Genomic DNA, 20651 nt, shown 5'->3' with positions numbered 1-20651 from the left:
CTGGCTGACAAGAAACTCTCTAAAGCTTTGACAAACATCTAAACAAACATCTTGAAGACATCAGCAATTAAGAAGGATGAGCCTACAAAGAACAAACAACCTTTCTGGAAGTATTTATATGAAATTAAGAGTGGGATTATAGACCTTGAATGGCAGGAAGTGTCTCTTTTCAGGAAGAGAAAGATGTGTGTGCCACAGAAGAACAATTAGGAAGATTTACGTTTCCTGGTCGTCGTCCTCTCTTATCTCATATTCGTGAATTCAAGATCTGTTGTTATTGTAGTTTTAATAATTCGAAACATTTTCACCCATGACTGTGAATTCAAATTAATTAAAACACAATCAGGAGGGAAGGATCCATTCCTGAGGAACTAAATCAGCCCAAGACAACACCCAGAGACATCATCCAATATTAGACAGAAGCTTTGTATTAATATACTCAGATTTTTCAGTAGAAATAGAAGTTGCTCAGTACTGGAACAGCCATTGGTATGTTTATTCTCCCCCAGAGGCTTGTTTGGAAATTCTAAATTCACAGAAAATTTGGTGTTTGATTGCTTTTTTTTTTTTTAAATAACATTGACTACAAAGTGCACATGATAGAATTAAATTACATGTAAAAGAAAAATGGATAGAATGACATAGAAACAAGGGGGAAACAACAAACCTTGCCTATAAATGAGGATTTGCCTTTAAATGAGAGGTGTTGCTTCACAAACAGGATTCACACAAATACCTTCAGTATTTCCTGTATCTGTCACTACTTGAACCAAACTTGAAGCCTAAATCTAAACAACCTGCTGTTTGTCTACACAGGCAAATGCAGGTGGGAGTGAGGTGTTTGAGAGGCTTAAATATTCCCTTTTATTCATAAACGAAACTGGAGCCACAGCAAGGACATCGAGTCAGACAACCTCAGAAAATTACCACAGGAACCCGCTCACATTTGCTAAATATTTCTGGCCAGAATATGAATACAAGTAGTTAAATATTTATGATCTCTTTAATACAATCTGCTATAAATGGAAAAAAATTATTAACTTCAATATTTGATTGCACAAGCAAAGGTTTCACACCTATTAACTTTTTTAAACCAGAATATTTTCCCGTTTAAGCACAGGTGCTCTGAAGGATGCTGTCCCCATAATATTCCAATGCCTTTGATAAAATCTGCAGCTTCAGTAGCAGGCTGGGAAGAGACTGAAGTCCAAACAGGTGACATTATTCATTAGGCACATGGTGTTAATTCCTGAGCATCCTGTAATGGATCACAACTGTGCTTTGCTGAGACTTGAGGGCACAGCCTGCACTCCAAGATAAAGCCCCTGCTCAAAATCCCGTTGCCACAGGAAGAATTGCAGCTGATTTATCTCCAAAAGATAAATTTCCTGATTTTTAAGAAGGCATTAAGTTGCTTATTTAGTCTCAAACTTGAGCACCAGCTCAGGGGGAAGCCAGAACTTCCTTAGCAAGAACATCAGGCTCTTCCAGACTAAGTGGGAAGGAATAATTTCTTAGGAGAATAAGAAGCCTCAGTGCTGACCTGAACCTGTGCAGTCTCCAAAAATAATAAAAATGAAAACCTACACATGCCCACACTCCAGGAGCACACTCCCTCTCACTGTTTAATACAGAGAAAAGAATCACCCTTTCAGAGACAGCAGAGAATTCGCACAGCAAAAGGCAAAACATGATGAAGATTCCCATAATATTTAGTTAAAATTTCACTTTGCAATATTTTTGATTATCAATCTCTGTGTGAAGACAGAGTGTGGTTGTTGATTTTGACTCAGGCCTTGATCCCCATCCCACCACTTAATAAAAACCTTACAGCTTTCTTAGAATAGCAGAATCTGACAATCATTCTCTTCTTAAAGAAAAATGTCTTGAGAATTGAAATGAGAGAAAGGTCAAAAAAAGCATTGTGACCTTTTGTCCTTGCTCTATGACAAAAATCTTAATATTATTCCTTGTGTTTGTTCACATCCTTTTTTTTTTCCCCAGGAAACTGCTCAGATCATAATCATAACCTTTCACAAACCCCAGAATAATATAACTCAACAACAAATGTAATTAAAATGTAACAGATAAGATCTCTGGACGCAGGATCTTCCATACAGACCATCTCTGCTCATCAGTGTCTCCATTAGTTTTCCTACTTCCTCTTGGGCCTCTGATAGAGATCTTGAAGTGAAATAATTCAGCCTTCAAATTTAGCAAAGGACATAGGGAAGACACATATTTGATATATGATTGAAGTGGAAAAGAAACAGATGGCACAGTATGGATAAAACACACTCTTCTGGTAATGAAATTATTCAAAACTAAAGCTGACCACAAAGAAGCACAGAGGACACTTGCTGCATTTAGGGATAAAATGGGAGATAAATGCTAAAAATACCAAGGTATGAACTTGAGCATGAGGAAAAAATAAAGGATATATAAAACAAAGCTGTCATTTTTTCAAAAAGATGCTGTGAGTGGCACCACTCACTGATGGTCAGAAAGGAAAAGGCTTTAACAGGAGAAAAATTGAGAAAAACAAACAGGCAAAAAAAAACCTGTGGAAGGGGCTTAAAAAATATCTGGGCTGTCCCACCCTAAAACAGAACCAGGTCCACCTCTCCACCCTTCCTGGCAGCACCTACTCCAGTTTTAAAGACTGTAAAATGGCACCAAGTTGCGCCAGGGGAGGTTTAGATCAGGTATTAGGAAAAGGTTTTTCACTGGAAAGGGTTTTCAAGCATCGGAACAGGCTGCCCAGGGAAGTGGTGGAGTTCCCATCCCTGGAAGTGTTCGAAAAACATGTGGATATGGCACCTGAGGACAAGGTTTAGTGATGAACAAGGTTGTGCTGGGCTGATGGTTGGACTTGCATAATCTTAGAAAAATCTTATAAATTCTCTTAGAATGATCTTAGCAAGTCTTTTCCAACTTTAACAATTCTGTGATTCCACGATTACCATCCACTACATGGCTTCCTTGGGAAATCTGCTTTAATGCTGTATAGTTAATTATACCTGGCCAAATGCAGAGCTTTCTAATTGCCTGGACTGAATTCCACTCTATATTTTCAGATTATCATCTACAATTAGCCAAGGTTATGTTGACTCCTAATTCTGCCTCCCAGCACGATTCCAGCCCCAGCTTGAGCTTGGTGTTCTCTGCAGAGGCAGGAGGCAACTTTTCATTCCATTGTCTGGACCTTCAGCTAAAATACTGAAAAAATCAGAATGCCATTCACCTGACTCAGCTACACTGACAGTGAAACCAGCTGTAAACCTCATTCCACAGCAGTTTCACCTAAGCCAGGGCTTCCTCCTGAGAATGGCATTTCAGGCAGTGTCAAAAAGTCTTAAAAGAAGTCAAGACACCAGGCACCAAGTTCTCCTTTCCTGGTCAAGTCTTGTCCCTGTTAGAGGAGGCAACTACAAGGATGTACATTCCTTATACCCCATACAAACACCGCAAAAAGTGCTGCTCAGAACCAGCTGAGAATCAAATCAAATCCCTCAAAAAAGATGCGGTGGAACAAAAAAATGGAGGGAGGAGAACTTCCAGAGGGAGAAAAGGACAATTCCTGCACACTTACAGAGCCTTACAATCTCCCTCAGCGATCTGCTCCTGAACACTGGTGCAGACAAGAGACATGGCCAACCCCAGCTCAGCCTGACAGCCCTCACAACCCTCAGCTCTTATCAAGCCACCTGTTCTTTGGGGGTTTTTTGCCTTTTTTTAACAGGACTCCACTTCTGAAAGGGGCTGCCTGGATGCAGCAGCTGACAATTCCCGTGCCAGTGTGTTATCCTGTTAAAAATGTTGAAAGAAAATCCCAACAGAACCAATTTTTGCCCCTGAAAAAATGATTTCTTGGCTACCGGACTACTAAAAAGCGTATTCAGCCCCACCTTAAAAATCTAGTTAAGAATTTCCTGGGGTCATTCATCTCCAATGGTCACAAACCTGCCCAGATCCACCTTGCATTTCACAGGGACAAGAGCAGAGATGGGTGAGAGCAGCTGAAAGAGGGATGTAAAACACTGCTCATGTGCAGTGCCAGGATATGGCAGCAAACACCTCTGCTGCTGCAGCATTTTAATTACCTTTCTGCAGCCTCTGCATAGTTAAGGTCATGCAGTGCAATTTTTATTCTAAGACCCAGTAAAACAGAATTTTAAGGCTTGAATATCTCTTTTAGCAAACTACACAATTTAAAAAAAAAAAAAAAAGAAAAAGGCATTATCTATAATGCTCCTTAACCAGGAAAACCATTTCCTTTTACTCTATCTTTGAATAACTTCATTTTACAGTTACCCTGCACATTTACATTATACCTGTAGGAATCTATTTCTAACAGCACATGTGACTTAAAATAAATCCAGGGATAACTGTAGAATCTGCAAGTTAAACTTTTATCAGTCCTGACGGTTTTTAAAAATGCACTTTATAGGCAATTTCCTGTCACATGTTAACAGCAAAGTTAATGTAAATGTTTCAAACGTTCAACTATAAAAAGAATTAAGGTTGTATCACCTAAGAAAAATGTCTATTTATTTAGTAGAGCTACAAAAATCAATCCAGGACAGCCCTATTGATTTTTACTATCACAAGCCAAAAGGAATTGGATTCTGCTTTTCTTTCCTTTTTTTTTTTTTTTCCTTTCCTTTTCTTCTCCTAACTGACAGTTGCACATAACAAACAAGAGATAAGAAGAAAAAGGGGACTTAAAGTTCCAGTTCTTATCAGGAAACCATCTCAAGGAAATACCTGTAGTCAGGATGGCTCTTAGCTATGTCCTTAGCACTACAGTAGAATTAGCTGGAGTTTCAATTGCTTCCATAAATCAAGTGAATAAAAATGAACCAGTAAATCCCAGAATCATAAGACACCACGTTGTAAATGCAGCAGTATTTCTCACAATACAAACTTGTAAGGACTAGAGAGTATGAGATTTAATTCCTCTCAGCTCGTAAACAAACAAGTAGAAATTATTATCTTAGAGACAATCTGCTACTAATATTCTGCTTTCAAGTATTTATGAATTTGCATGAGATTATATCTTCCCCCTTGCTCCAGTTTCCCAGCTCTGGATATAGCTATCATACCACCTTTTTGTGAAGAGGACCATCAGCACTGTTTTCACCATTTCCAGACCAAAGTTACTCACAACACATTCCTTTGCCAATATCCTACAGCCCTTTTGCTGGAACCCCCACTGTCCCCATCCATCTCTTGCATCGCAGACGGGCCATTTACAAAGGCACAAGAGGGAGAAAAGGCTGCTCTGGCTTTTCATTCCACTTGGGAAAATTTTCCAAAATGTGGCCGAAGTGATTTCCACCCCTTTCTACTGCAGGAATCTCGGAATGAACAGCAAGCAAAAACAATTCAAGGACCTTTTCCCAACTTCTTAGTTTTCACCCACACTTCAAAAAAATCATCATTTCACTCTGCTATATCAGACTATAACCAATCATTGCTTTATGCAGTGCAGATCTAAAAACAGCACCTTTCACAGAACTCGAATCACAGAACGGTTTGGGTTGGAAGGGACTTTAAAGATCATCCAGTTCCAACACTCTGCCATGGGCAGGGACACCTTCCACTGTCCCAGGTTGCTCCAAGCCCTGTCCAGCCTGGCCTTGAACACTTCCAGGGATCCAGGGGCACCCACAGCTTCTCTGGGCAACCTGTGCCAGGGCCTCTCCAATAATAACAATGTAATGCTTGCAAATATTCCAGTTTTGGATTAGCTGATAAAGTCTGGATCAAAAAAAAAAAAAAAAAAAGGCATTTTCATCATATTCCACAGATGGGCAACCACTCCAGGAGAAAACAAATACTAGGAAAAGCCTATGGAACAAACACCAATGTCTTCCAGAAAATTTTTTTCAAAGCACATTGGTGTATCATCCCTGCAGCTCCACAGCACCTCAGACACGTGTCACAAAACAGCAACCTCTCTTTTGAGCTGCAAAAATTTCAAACTGCCCCCAGCATTCTCCAAACACTGAAGTTTTTTGTTATTTTTCTCCTTCCATGAAGCAAGGCGACTGCTCAGCTGTCTCATCCAGGAATGCTCTGTTCCAATCAGCCGTTTAGGAAGCAAGGCAAAGGCAGTTCCGATTTCCATCACAACCACACGACGCTGATCTTTCACACACAAGTGTGCTGAGATGCTCAGGGACAGCATTGTTGTCATAAAAATTAACCTCGGGAGGACAAGCCTGAAAGCAGTTTCTTTGTTTTGGATGAAGTGCTCGGAATCAGCAAGACAAGACTGTTCTGTGAGCTCCACGAACATCCCAGCCTCTGAAGTGCTGTGTTTGCCCAGGTCCCCACCACTTGTGCCTCCCAGCACTCCCAGTTCCCATCCCTCCAGCTGGAGATGGGCTGGCTGGCTTGGGAATTGATCAGCTGGCTTATGTTTCCCTGTGGGGAATGACTTATAAAAATCAAGTGTGTGCTAAATGAATAATTATGAAACAGCAAACAGAAATGCCTGATAAATAATGAACTATCATATGCACTCCACCTCCAAGGAGAAACAATTTTAGCATGTTAACTGTGCTGGGGAAAGTTTTACGTGGGGGAAAGGCATACAAAAATGTATTTTCCACATTCCATTAGGACAAGAACCACACAATCTGATTAAGTAAAACTTTCTTTTTAATTCTTCCTTCCCCCCACTCCCTTTTGGTTTGGAGGGCAGGTGTGTGTGGGGATGGATCCCCCTCCTCCAAAAGGCCTCCTATAAAAGGAAAAATATTTGAGTCATGTGTGAATCTGGCCATCAAATAATTGAGCAGTCGAGTCTCAGGTGGTTAATCAGACTTGATCAATATGACCAGCAGAACACATTCATTTGATCATTATGGAAAATGTACTGCAAAGTGCTGGAATTTTTTCATACATGCACCTTGTATCAAGACAGAATCTTAACTAAACCCAAAATCTATTACACCTAAATCTCTACTAAGTCTCAGAAACATCTGAAATATATAGATTTAGTTACTTCAAAAGAAAATGTGTCAAACCAGAACAAAACTCAATAAAAGATCCTCTGATCATGTTATTTATGTAAAGTTCTTCAGTAAGTTGGATGAGATTTACTAAAGTAAGACCACAATAAGTGAATTTACAAGGACAAGCAACATCATAAAAATCTCACGAAAAGCAAAACTGAGTTATGCAGCAGTATAAAATGAAATTATAAATGTTAATAAAGGCTTCATGAATATCAAGTTGCCCACACATTCTCCACGGACAAAAATCAGATTTAATGATTCCAGCAAAAAGGCACATTTTGATGCAACAATTAGGTTTCTGATGGTTCCACCTTGGAGAAATGGAAATGCTGGAACCCAGCACAAGCTTCCCTGCTGGACTTTTTGTGAAATTAGGTGCTGACTACACATATTCATTTTCTGGCTCAATAAGCTCCTTGCAGAGTGTTGAGACACTGCAGTTGACAAATATATCATCTCTCGGAGAGTGCACAGTGACAGGATCACAGACCTACACTGCAAACAACAGAACCTCCCAGTGTACATCACACAAACTTACAGCACCCACCGAGCAGCAAATCAGTAAGGTGATGTTTTATACAGCACTGGAGAGCGCCATGGAGAAAAGGGGATATTAAAAAAAAAAAAAAAAATCATATATCGTGCTCAATTTTGGATCTTCCTTTGAAGCCTCAGCTTTGGGACGGCCACATCAGTAAAAGACAGAGACGTAAGAAAAGCAACTGACTCACTGCAAACGAGTTGACTCATAAAGAGTGTGCATTACCTGTGGACTTGCCAGCAATTCCGTGGAAAATTCGCAACAAAATCTGCAGTTCAGGCTGCCAAGTCCACACAACATTTGTAACGTGAGTGACTTTCCAGCAAATGAATGAGATTCCTCTAAAATGTGCCTCATGAAACTCAATATATAACCACCCAGTGAAGCCAGACCCAACAGCCCGTTAACCTGAAACAGTTTTGCCCAAAACAGGTCATTCTAAGCTAATAAATGCAACCCTGCTGATTCCTGTCATAAAAACACACCAGCTAAAGAGCTGGGTCAGAGTGAAGAGTAAAGAAGTACCCAAGAACCAGATGTTACCATGGGAGCCTTAAGGAATGACTGAAATAACGACTGGAAAGCAAAGCCCTACTAAGAGTTTGGCAGAGAAAGACATGGACCACCAAAAAGTGTGGCCTGAAGAACTCTGGGTTAAAATTAGCAGTGATTTTAGATTTTTTTTTTTTTAATATAATGGTTCTAAAAAGAGTTTAGAGTCCCCAGGTCTTATAACCAGGAGGAATAAGGAGGAAGAAAAAAATGGAGAAGAAATTAACACAGGACATAGATTGATGATGTAATAACTAGAATATTTTTGGCCAAGGCAAGTGTTTGAAGTAGACAAAAGTGGTCAAATGGGAGTAGTAAGGCAATCCTGCACAAAGGAAGCTTAAAACTGAAACTAAACCAACACCCTCACCTCCAAAGTCCTAAAACTGCTTTTCTGTACAAAATCCCACTCCACAAAGAATGAGAGCTTAAATATTTTCAGTTGCTTTCCCTCCAGTTCAAAAATATTTAATTGCCACACAATTCCTAAGTTTTCTAGTTATTTTGGAAGAGAATGGTGCCAGGGGACAAAACCACGGGACTGGCAACAGCAAAAGCCTGCAGGGGAGGCCAGGAGGACAAGGATGTGAGAGGAATAAATTCCACAAGGACCCTGTGGCTTCCCTATCCAAGCAGACTTGCAGGAAAGGTTGCAGACAGAAGATCTCTGAAGGATGGATCCCACTTCAAGGCAGATCAGCTTTAGCAGCATCTTACTGAATGAAGAAGCATCTTAATTTATTATTAGTTTCTGATGTACTACTGTATAAAACCACTATCTGATCATACACAAAACTCACACAGCCCAGTACAAACTGATACTCTGGGCTTCCTATCTCAATTCCACAAGAAATTTAAAATAAAAGATCTATGGATGTGTGACACCCTCGCTGGCTCATCCAGCCACAAAACAATGAAAAGAATGAAAGAAAAAATTCTCAAATTTGCCAAAGGAAAAAAAACCACACAAACAAAACACCAAAACCAAACAGAAACCCACCAAAACAAACAAAAAACCCACCAAACCCAAACAAACAAGCAAACCAACCACCATGAAAACCAAACAAAAACCAAAACAAAACCCCACAGTCATCATTCCTCACAGACTCTGAGTAAGTGTAGTGAGAAAAATGCAGGGCCAGCCACTTGAAAAAAGAACACAATTGTGTAACTTCACTGTATAAATTTTACCCTCGGAAATTTTTAGCTCAACAGAAAAGGCTGAGAGGTGTTCAGAGTAAATGCATTACTAATCTCTCATTAAAGATGGATAAAATATTATGCAGTGAACTGCTACACTGAGCTCAAAATTTCAGGCTTCAGTTTCAAAGTGTTTTGTAACTTTTGTAAGTAAAATTTAAACACTTGCAAAAGCTCCAGGAAGATGATTACAATAATAATTTCCACTCTTGCGGTTCACCTACTGCAGGAAGGAAGGTAATTTCTAAAAGATACCAAATCCCCTAAAGACCATTAGAACTGTTGCAATTTTTCCTGTGTCACAAACTATCCTCCCCACCTTCTTCTTACACAAAATTCTATCACTACTTGCTACATAACACTCAAAACAAACTAAAATATAAGTAAAAAGGAGCACTCACAAGATGCCCTTTGAGAGAGCAAACCAAAACCTCACACACAAACTGTGGGAACACAGGAGAGACCCCAGCAGAGAGACCAAAGGTTCTGGCAAAGAGGCACCAACCAGCAAATGAAAATAAAAAATAATGTTCCTAATTTCTTCTTACTTGTCCATGTAAACTAACAGGGGAGTAGAAACTTCTGTCTCCAGACACGTGGGGAAAGGACAGATGTAGTTCACAGCCTGGACTTTCTCCTTCTGCATCCTAACACAAGCACAATTAAATTATCTTTCTTGAATTCTTGATAGTTGCAATAATTCCATTAATAACACGCTGTGGATGAGAAGGCCTGTGTGTAAAGTGGCCTTGATTTCTGGTTGGAATTAACGGTGTAAATTCAGATGCATCTTGAACAAACAGCTGGAATGCTGCTGGATTCAGAAACTCCCAGATAAATCTATTTGATAGTGAATTTATTCCTCATATAAGTGGCTGATAAAGAAAAGCTTATTTTACAGGGCGTGGGCCACGTTATAAAATTAACTCACTGATCCCAGTCAGGACTAAACCAGGAATACCCCTGCCTGTTTCCAGCTACTCTAACAAGTCCTTCAGTTGTGTCAGAGAGAAATGTCTCAAATAAAGACCATTTCCTTTTCTATAAAGGGTAAAAACACTACCAAAAATTTGTTAATCCATCACATTCCAATAGTCAACAATATCAGATTGCACATATGTGGACGCCCTGAGTCCCTCAGCTTAAAAAGAAATAAACAATATAAACCTTGCAGGCTTCAAAGACTTCAAAGAGATCTCATGTGGTGGAACATAGGAAGGAAGCAGATTCAAGGAATATGGACTGAGAAGAAGACAGGACAGAAGAAAAAATAAAGATACATATATATGCTATGTCTCATGCATAAATTTAAAATTAAATTTGAATTTGCTATTCTTTTTTGAGTCAATTGTTTTTTTCAGAAAACGAAAAAACTACCTGGCAATTCAAGTATTTCGAGTAAAAGGTCACTTGTTCCACTCTACAGAGTGTAGATATGTGTAATTCCTTAGGAAAAAACCTGAATAGGTTAACACATATCCCCTGGAAACAACTCAATATTCAGTAGCCATTCAGTACCCTGGAGTCATTATGCTACTACATGAATACCTCCTAATAAAAGGATTTACTATTACCATAAGCAGATACAATACATTTTCATCACTACAGAGCAAGATGAAATGAATCAGAAAAATTAATTCCTGTTGCAAATCTCGTTTCTCCGAAATCCTCCACCGAAAACTTCGAGATAAACCGTTTCTACAAGCACGAAAGTCTGACTTACAACCAGCTCTGTCAGGAAGGCAGAGTCAGTGTGGTGGGCTGACCTGTCTGGGTGTCGGGGGGCCACCAAGGCTGCTCCATCGTTCCCCTTCCCCCTCCACTGACCCTGGTGTCTGCACAGCTGTTCCTCTCACTTATTCTCACTCCTCTCTTCTCTGGCTGCAATTATTTCTACATAAGAACTTTTTTTTTTTTTCCCTTCTTAAATCTGTTATCACAGAGGTGTCACTACCACCCCTGTCGGGTTCAGCCTTGTTGGCCAGCAGTGGGTCCATCCTCCTGGAGCTGGCTGGCAGTGGCTCCATGGACATGGGAAAGCTTCCAAAAGCTTCTCACAGAAGCCACCCCTGTATCCCCACTGCCACCAAAACCTGGCCACACAAACCCAACAAATTTGTTTTATCCTCTTCCACACTAACAGGTTCTTAAGCAAAAATTAAGCTGTATTTCTTAGTTTAAAATGTTATTATAATCAATTCCATCCGCTTTCATCTTTAATTTATAAAGAACAATACTCACATAAAGTAAGTGTCAAGGCTACTTTGTCATGATTGTGCTTTTTTTGCTAAATAAATTTTTTTTTTCATAAGCCAAGAGTGAAAATTTGAGCAATTGGTCCCTTGCTCCACATGGACCCAAGACAACTAAATGAGAATGAAAATTCCAGTACTGACTTCATTTAGGGTATTAAAAAAGATTTATTCTAAAAAACAGATATCTAGAAAAAGTAAAATTTCTACCCAGCAGAGCAATATTTCTGGTGTACTCATCAAAGGTCATCTGCACAACACTCAATTAGTCTGGGTTGAATATGCTAAGTGTGAGTTACACAGGGTTTATAATGAGGGTATTAAGTGGTAAAGGGTTTGAGAATTCTCATCAGTGAGTACTGAAGTACTGCAGTAGTACAGAAAAAGAGACTAAAAAGTTCAATACATCAAGAGGAAAATATTAATCATCCCGCTGAAAGAGCCAAGTAGAAGAGGACATATCCTCAAAATGTGATAATTTGCTGCTCAGACACATAATATTCAGGAGCACCAACCACTGATGAGGTTGTGGGAAGAGATACTGAAAATTAATTTACCAAACAGGAAACTAAATACGGTAGTTTAGACCATATTGCTCAGGGCAAAACTGCAAGACTTTTCTAAATATTTCTGGCTGAAAATCAAGGTCAGCTTTGAAATACCGCAGAAGTTCAGATCACCCTAGTTACATTTTGTTGCAATTTATAAAACAGTCAAAGATCACTAAAAAAAAAAAAAATCTATTTGGATCCATTAAAAGGTGTGCACACAATGGAATCAATATTCCAAGAAATTAACGTACTAAACAAAGAACAAAACAACCCAAAAATATCCCTGTATCCATGCCCTGAATCCTTTGAACTGCAAACAAATCAGTCAACCTTCAGAAATCCGTACTGAAGGGAAATGGAGCAAAACCTGCCATTGCTTTTGAGAAGATGGATCTATTAGAATTAGGTTAATTAACACCTCAAAGCAAAATCTTGTAATTAGGCTATTATTTTTGTAATCAGGATTATTTTATATCCCTTCTAACTTTCGCGGATTGATGACACACGGCAAATGAAGTTAATGAAAAATTAGAAAGTGAGCAGGATTTTCACATCACTCCCAAGAATGAAGCTAGGATGGATTACAAACTTCAATATCCAAATTGCTTCCAAAGTCATTAAAAACATACATATTTAATCACAGAGGTTGTGTATCTGTTTTCTCTTTTCCCTGGTAAATCTGATCGATGACAAAAAACAAGCAATCCTGCTCCTGCTTCCTCCCTGGCTCATAAAGTGAGAAATCCCATTATTGCAGCTTTTTGTTCCTCCAGGAATTATTTTCCTAGTTTTATAACTCCTAGTGGACCTAAAAAGCATGTCCTAGATTTGTTAAGGTTGGATGTTTTAGTTCCAAGGGTGTGAATCCGATACTTGAGTTTAGTTTAAATTAGAATCATGGAATATTATTTACACTGTAAGTGCTACCAGAAATAGACTCAAAATCTATACTGCCAGTAAATTGAAGACAATTTCTTTTTAATTGATAAGCCTTTGTATAGATGAAATGCATCCAAGGTCTTTAGGCTTCCATTAAAAGACAAAACTGAAATAATTCACATCGTTCTTCTCTGATCTCCTTCCAATTTGTCAACAGCTTTTTTGAGAAGGGGGAATCCTTCCAATAATAATCTCATTAATGCTGTATTATAATGATAATACTGCCTAAATTTACTCTATATCCACCAGCTGATCCACTTAAGGATCATATCTTTGCTACAACAAGCTCACATTCAGTTGGATATCAGAATACTAAAAACATTTTTTCAAGTTGACTCCCTGTTGAAGCACAATACAAAAATATCCTAGACTTAGAATATCCTACTAATATAAATTATTATATTAGCACTTATATCTGCTGCAATAACCTTGAAGTTTTTATTTTGAAGTCTTTAATTCAACCACTGGGAAAAAAATGTGTCAAACATTTTTAGTAAATAAAACTTTATGATACCAACAGGAATTTGCTCATGAGCCAAAATGAAAATCCATTACTTCTTTTGTAACAAGGCCACCGGCTATTAACTATGCAATCATCTCTTAAACCAGAAGCTAATATACCTATCCTGCTTTAATTAGCATTTTTGACACTAAAAAGAAAATGCTGTCATTTTCCAGTACATTTGTTGACTGCAAGAAATTCTGGAAGTGACAAAGTGTTCACAGGATATTCCGAAAAGAATCCCAAACCACAAAATTGCTTTTTGTGCAACCCAGAATCACCTAAAAATGCAACCAAAGCTGATTTTTCCTTCAAAACTTTCATATTTTCCCCTTCTACAGAGATGACCCTGATTAAATCAACAGGATTGTTAAGAACCTGCTGAGCTGTGTATTTGTGGACAGGGAAAAGGCTCTTCAAGGACACAAGCAGAAGAGAGAGATTACAATAATTAGTTTGATCTTCTTGATTTAGAGTTTGGAAATCCCAGGCAAGAACACCATCCTCTGAAAACTCTTCCATGAGACAGTTACTAGAAAGCCACGTGCAAGAACAAAACAGGGTTAGGAAACTGCCTAGACAAGTTCCCAATGTGCTATTTGAGGAGACAGGATGAAGAGGATCGGGGACATTCCCAGGCTTCGGTGACGCAACTCCCTGCGGGAATTCTTCCCTAAACTTACAGAAAAGTGTCAGCCAGGTTGGATGGAGCTCTGAGCAACCTCCTCCAGTGGAAGGTGTCCCTGCCCGTGGCAGGGGTTGGAAAGAGATGACCTTTAAGGTCCCTTCCAACCCAAACCATTTGTGATTCTACAATTCTATGAAAGATTCATCCAACTTCCCCCTTCCTGACCTCTACACTTCATTTGTTCTCACAATAGAGACACCACTTGGAAATAGCAGCAAAACTTCTCACTGTTTATTCCAGTTTGATATTCAGTTATCTGACTTTCCTTTTTTGGGTATGTATTACATTTCTTTTCAGTCAAGGCATGAGTCCCATGAGAGTCTAATCAGCCATGACAGTTCTCAGCAGTTCTCTCTCTCCTCAAGTTAAAACTTGGGTTTCTCATAAGGGTAACTAGCATTCCTGCTATCCAGGCAATGAGGTTTGGGGCTGGCATGTTAATTATATGGGTGTGTTAATTATATTAACGTGCACAAAGTGCCTACATGGAGCTCTGTTTCTCCACGGCACAGGTCTTCTCGTCCCTCTGTCTTTTCTCTCGGTTCCACTTTGACGAGATGATTTCCCAACACTGCATCAAGTCAGATGGTTTATTTATTCACTGCTTTTGCAAAGACAGGCAGCAAATTTGCATTGGACATTGCAAGGACAGTGTATTGGATAATGGCAGTGGATAGTGCAAGATCAGGTCGGACAGGGCTTGGAGCAACCTGGGATAGTGGAAGGTGTCCCTGCCCATGGGAGGGGGGTGGAAAGGGATGGTCTTTAAGGTCCCTTCCAACCCAAACCATTCTATGGTTCTACTAAATATTCATGTCATACACAGCAAACCTGCTTCATAAGGGTAGACTCCCTGTCACACACTGAAGGGTCAAAGCAGTAAAAGCTTTTTTTAAAGTCAACGCTTTTTTTAAGAGAAATTGCGAAGATTGTTTTGTCCGTACCACAGAAAGTCAAAAACACCTTCTGGTGACCCTGAACCACTAATAATTTCCTAGTGATGAAGAAAACTGAAGAGTTATCAAACAGATGGAAAATCCAGCATTTAATAGAAAGAATTACAAATCAGAGCAGGTTCATTTTAGCCATGAGCTTCTCCAGTCACCAGTTACCATGACATACCAATAACAAAATTTCTCACCATCTCCACACTGGCTTGGGTGGCAGAAGAGAAGAACAAGCAGCCATCACATTGCATTGCTCTCAGCTAAGCACCATTATTCCATAAAAAGAGAATCTGGGAATAATGGATGAGACCCAAACCCCCCCCCACAAATGCTGACCTGCAGATGCATAAACTCCAAAGTACAAACACATGCATAAACACCTCCAAACAGCGAGTACAATCACCGGGAGGCACAGAGTGACAAGGTCCAGACCTTACATGACACTACACGCTATAAATAGTCTGCAGTTTTCAAGCAAGGAAGAGTAAAAATAGATTAAAAAAAAATATATAAATAAAGATAAAATTTAGCTAAAGGTTCTCTAAACCAACACAAAAAATCTCCATGCTGAGAAGATCCCAACCAGAGCTGGCAGAGAGGCAGGGATGTTACTGAATCCAATGGTAAAGAAACACTGTGATGGCCAGAGTGCAGCAGATGTTTCTTGCAGAATCCAATGGCTGAAAAAAACACCCTGAAGCAAAAAGGCAGCTGATGGTTTTTAGTTCAGAAGTTGTTTTAAGTGATACACAGAAAAAAAAACAGACCAAGAGAAAACAACCTCAAGTTGCGCTGGAGAGGTTTAGATTGGATATCAAGAAAAATGTCTCCACATAAAGGGCTGTCCAGCCCTGGCACAGCTGCCCAGGGCAGTGGTGGAGTCCCCATCCCCGGAAGGATTTAAAATCCCTGTGGATGTGGCACTTGGGGACAGGGGTCAGTGGTGGCCTTGGCAGCGCTGGGAGGAATGGTTGGACTCAGTGACTTCAGAGGGCTTTTCCAACCCAAGAAATTCTATGGTTCTGTAACGCTGGAGAAAGAAAGGAGGATTCTGTTCCTATTCAACATAATAATTTCATAAAAAAAAACATTCAAAGTTCAGTTGAAGTTAGAGAAAAAAAGTTCCATCTTTGTTTTCTGATAGGATTCAACTTCAAGTCCCTGCCTGACATGAAAGGCCATCACCTCATCCATGCCAGGGAAAACTGGTGCACAGTCCAACCTCCCACACCCCTAGAAGCACCACAGATTTGGGACTGTTCTAACAGAAAGAGCATAAACAGAAATTAGTTTCACTTTTGGGAGAATAACTCCACTCAGGTAAAAAAAAATAAAATAATATTGACCTTATTGCACAGCTGAACTGAGCTCCTTCCCTTCGGTCTGTCATGAAAACAACTTCACTTAAATCCAGCTATCAAACACAGAAACTGCTCAGAGACTTTGCACAGTTACAAAAACCAGGGCAACAAATATCAGGTGTAAAGTGCTCCATCACCCAGCTTTTCCCAAACTTTCAGACATTCAGCAGCCCTCGAAAAGGGAGCTGTGTCCGTGCACAGCTGTGGTTCAGGTGCAGCTTCCCTGACAATATTAATCAATAATATAATTCTCATGAAAAATAGCACACCAGATTTAGGGTTCACATGCAGTGAAAAGAAGGTTCACTGAATATGAATAATATCCAATTAAGTGGAATGGTTGGGAATATATACATGTTTATATTTCTTGGCAATTAGAAATCAGTCCATTTTCCAAATACACTGCACAAGGGACCGGATTAATCACAAGCTCAAGAAGAATAACAAAGACACGACTATTATTATTTTCTATAGAAACTACACTAATTAAAACTATTTGGAATTTTATCTAATGACTTATTTATTTTATAGATACAGACACTTAATTTTACTGAGTGATACTGTATAAAAAAATATGCAAAATCATTAATCAATTTTTTTTGTCTGCCTTACAACACATTGTTCCCTCATTTAAGTCACTCTAACAGCATCTTAAATTTGTTGGACAAAACCCACAAAACATGCACTGCAATTCCAAACTGCCTTTTCACAGCAAATCTAGAAGGACAAAAATGTGTCATGCTGAGGGAAAACATAATCAGTCATGAACAATCTGCAACAGGAACACTCACCATTATCTGTGTTATTGTTAAACCTCTGCAATAATAAATAACAGTCCAGAAATACAAAGATTCTGAAAGGTACAACCACTGCACAGCTCTGGTAATAAAGGCACAGCTGTAAAGCAGCCACCCTGCTATTTAAAATTCCTGGGCAAAACTAATGAAAAGAACCACAGATTGACATTAGAAGATTTGAATCCTAGAGAAAGAGCAAATGTCATCTTTAAAAACTAGACACAAGTCCTTCATTTTTTCATCCTTGTGTTCACACATGAGTATTTTTACTGTTTTTCCAAAAAAATAATTGCATGGATGTTGCTGGTTTATAGTTGAGATTTATTTGTTTTGTTTTTTTTTTAAATCTCCTTAACTTATAGAACTTGTATTCATATCTGTATTTAATTAGCACTCAAAACCACCAGAAACAAACAAACAAAAAAAATATATCCCACATCCTTATGGCCTCAAAAAGTGTTATTTTTCAGCCATACCTAAAACATCATGCAATTGCAGTTAAACCCTTCCTAAAACTGTGATTCTTTCTTCTTATAAAAAACACCCACAAATAAAACAAATAAATTTGCAAATAAATAAACAAATAAAGTTGCAATTCACTTGGGTTACTGTGCATGAAGGTGGAGTAAGAGGTAGTAACCCGCACTCTTGTAACCCTTGAGATTATGTTTTAGTTATAAACTTCCTTATAAAAATTTCATAAAATTAAAGATTTTAAGGTTTATAGTTAGTTGATATAAACTCTCAGGAAAAAAAAAATTAGTAATAAATACAATTACCTTTTCCTTTTAGCTAACTGTGACAATGAAGCCAGAGAAAAGAAACGTATTTCAGTCAGTAATTTCCATGTTGCTGAGAATAGAAATTCTAATAATTTTTTCAATCACGTATTTCTCAGAAAAATCTCAGTAAGGGCAAGTTGATGAAAGACATGTGGAGGGCATATCTTTTACTCTTTAACCACGACAACAAGCACTGGGAACACGAGTACCCCAGCAAGCTCCAATCTTCTTACACCTCTGACAGCCAGACAAAAGTTTTAATTAGTTTCCTAGTTCAGAGCTTCCTAGAATAAATGCAATTCTGTCATTTCTAATGTGTTCTCACGATCAGTTAATGGATTTTAGGATTTTTTTTTTTTTTTTTTGCCTCCAGTTCAGACAACCTTCTTGTGTTATAATTTCTTCTAAATCAGTTCTTAGGTTATCCATATTTTCTCATCTGGAACACTAATGAGCTTGTGTAAAATTCAGTTTTAATGCACCTTTCTCTTCTCCTGACTGACTGAGGTGTTCTTTTTCAAACCCACATCACATTTCTGTACCACTCTCCAAAAATTTCGGTAGAAGCCAGTTGATGTGCCACCATTGGAAAATCTGTCAGTCTTGTGCCTATATATACACCGAGTTCAGAGTCAGTTCCCAAACACACTCCCCCAGATAACAAAGACTAAATTATCACTTTTTGGAGTCCTAAGACTTGTGTACAACCACTTCCAGTTTTTCAAGCATTCTCCAGAATCACACACAGCCCGGAGAACAAGAGGGTGCTCTGAATATTGAAGCGTGAACGCCAAAATCAAGTAGGAATTTCTCTTGGGGGGTGCTGGAAATCACAGGAGCAGGCAAATTTGGGGTGTACAGGACTAGGGATGTCATCAGATCCAAACTCCTGGCCAAAACTTCTCTACAACTCCCTGACAGGAGGGTGTGGCCAGGTGGGGATTGGCCTCTTCTCCCAGGTCACAAGAGACCGGACAAGGGGAAACGGCCTCAAGCTGTGCCAGGGGAGGTTCAGGCTGGACATCAGGAAGAATTTCTCCAGTGAAACAACTGTCAGGCATTGGAAAGGGCTGCCCAGGGAGGTGGTGGAATCCCCGTTCCCGGAACTGTTCAAAAAACAACCGGAGGTGGCACTCAGAGCTGTGGTTTAGTTGAAAGGGTGGGGAATGGTTAAAATTGGATGATCTTGGAGGCCTTTTCCAAGCTAAATGATCCTGTGATTCTATGAAAGGAGGGTTGCCTTCAAAGGCAGATCTGGTTGCTCAGGAACTTCAGCAGCAAAGTTCTGTTGCATGTTGGGCCGTTAAATCTCTCTCTTCTCTCCAGTGACCTCTATTTAATGACTCACAGAAGAACCATCTCTGTGATTTCTTTGCCAAGCGGCTCACATGAATCTACAAAGTGGACTTCAGAACCTCAAAACTGAATGGGATTAATTTATTTATTCGCCAAAATAAAGTTTTTGAATTAGATGTTCTCTTCAGGAAGGAAACTGCTTTGAAACTTCCTAAGGAGATCCAAATCTCTGCACGTGGAATGTGCACATGGTTGCCTTGTGGAGGCTGTCACTGCACAGGCAGATTGCAATCGAAGCCCAAACAGGGGTAAACGAGATACTATTCTTGACTTGCCCAGACTGCAAATGCAATTTTAGGCTTTGCAAAAAAAATAAAAAGCCTTTAAACTGGGATCATCCCTAACTTATCTGAGAAAAACAGAGAGAGCAGCTGAGCAACTTCAGCTAAAAATGCAATAGATAAACACAATCTGAAGGTAACACATTTCTCATCACTTGAAGCTTTCATGGTGATGTTTGTGTGGCTCACACAAAACATGCTTTAGTCAAACATCTACCAGATTAAAGTACAGGGAAATAAGTAAAGCTACTTATTTCTCTAACGCAGGAAATTAAACTACGTGTTCAAAAAGGGGGTTTTATATGTTCCTATGATCTAGAAACCCATGAAAAGAAGAAATCAGAATGAAGATACTCAAACACTGAATAAAGCAATAACCCAATAGTTCTCTCCCCTTTCTTGGCAGTATTTTATTTTCTTTAGTCTTCTTGACAAACTGCTGAAATAGCAATACATTGTTCCTCATCAAAACACAAACTCGAGAACCAAAGTTGTCATCATTGAAGAAAACCATGTCTTGTAGTTCAGCTTGTAATTTCCTGATTTAAACTTGTTGAGGCACTCCATCCAACACAAAGGTAGCTAAACCCAGTCAACCCAAGTAGCTTGTGAAACTGTGAACTTACAATGGCATTTTAACTTGTTGGCTGATGCATTTGCTTCTCTGGGCAAGTTGTTGGAAAATAAATTGAAAGGAAAACACAAAATTCCCTCACAGAATGCTCAGTAACTTTCTCATCTCACAACAGATTGTGCTGCACAGCAGCTTCAAATGCTGTACCAACACCAGTATCAGAATAACTGAGAGCTTGTAACCTCATTTTTAGTCGGTTTTACAGTGAATTCAGCATTTTAGTCTGTCTTTCATATCAAC

At 39.1% G+C, this 20651-nt stretch overlaps 1 protein-coding gene across 4 annotated transcripts in view; it reads right to left on the bottom strand.

Annotated features, from left to right (window-relative positions):
- Window positions 1–20651, bottom strand: part of CTNNA2 (catenin alpha 2) — a 485320-nt gene that overhangs the window by 405692 nt on the left and 58977 nt on the right. The window lies entirely within an intron of this gene.

The sequence above is a fragment of the Myiozetetes cayanensis genome, unplaced genomic scaffold, assembly GCF_022539395.1.
Source record: "Myiozetetes cayanensis isolate MyiCay16 unplaced genomic scaffold, myiCay2020 scf7, whole genome shotgun sequence".
Lineage (NCBI taxonomy): Eukaryota > Metazoa > Chordata > Aves > Passeriformes > Tyrannidae > Myiozetetes > Myiozetetes cayanensis.
This window is presented reverse-complemented; position numbering and strand designations above follow the sequence as displayed.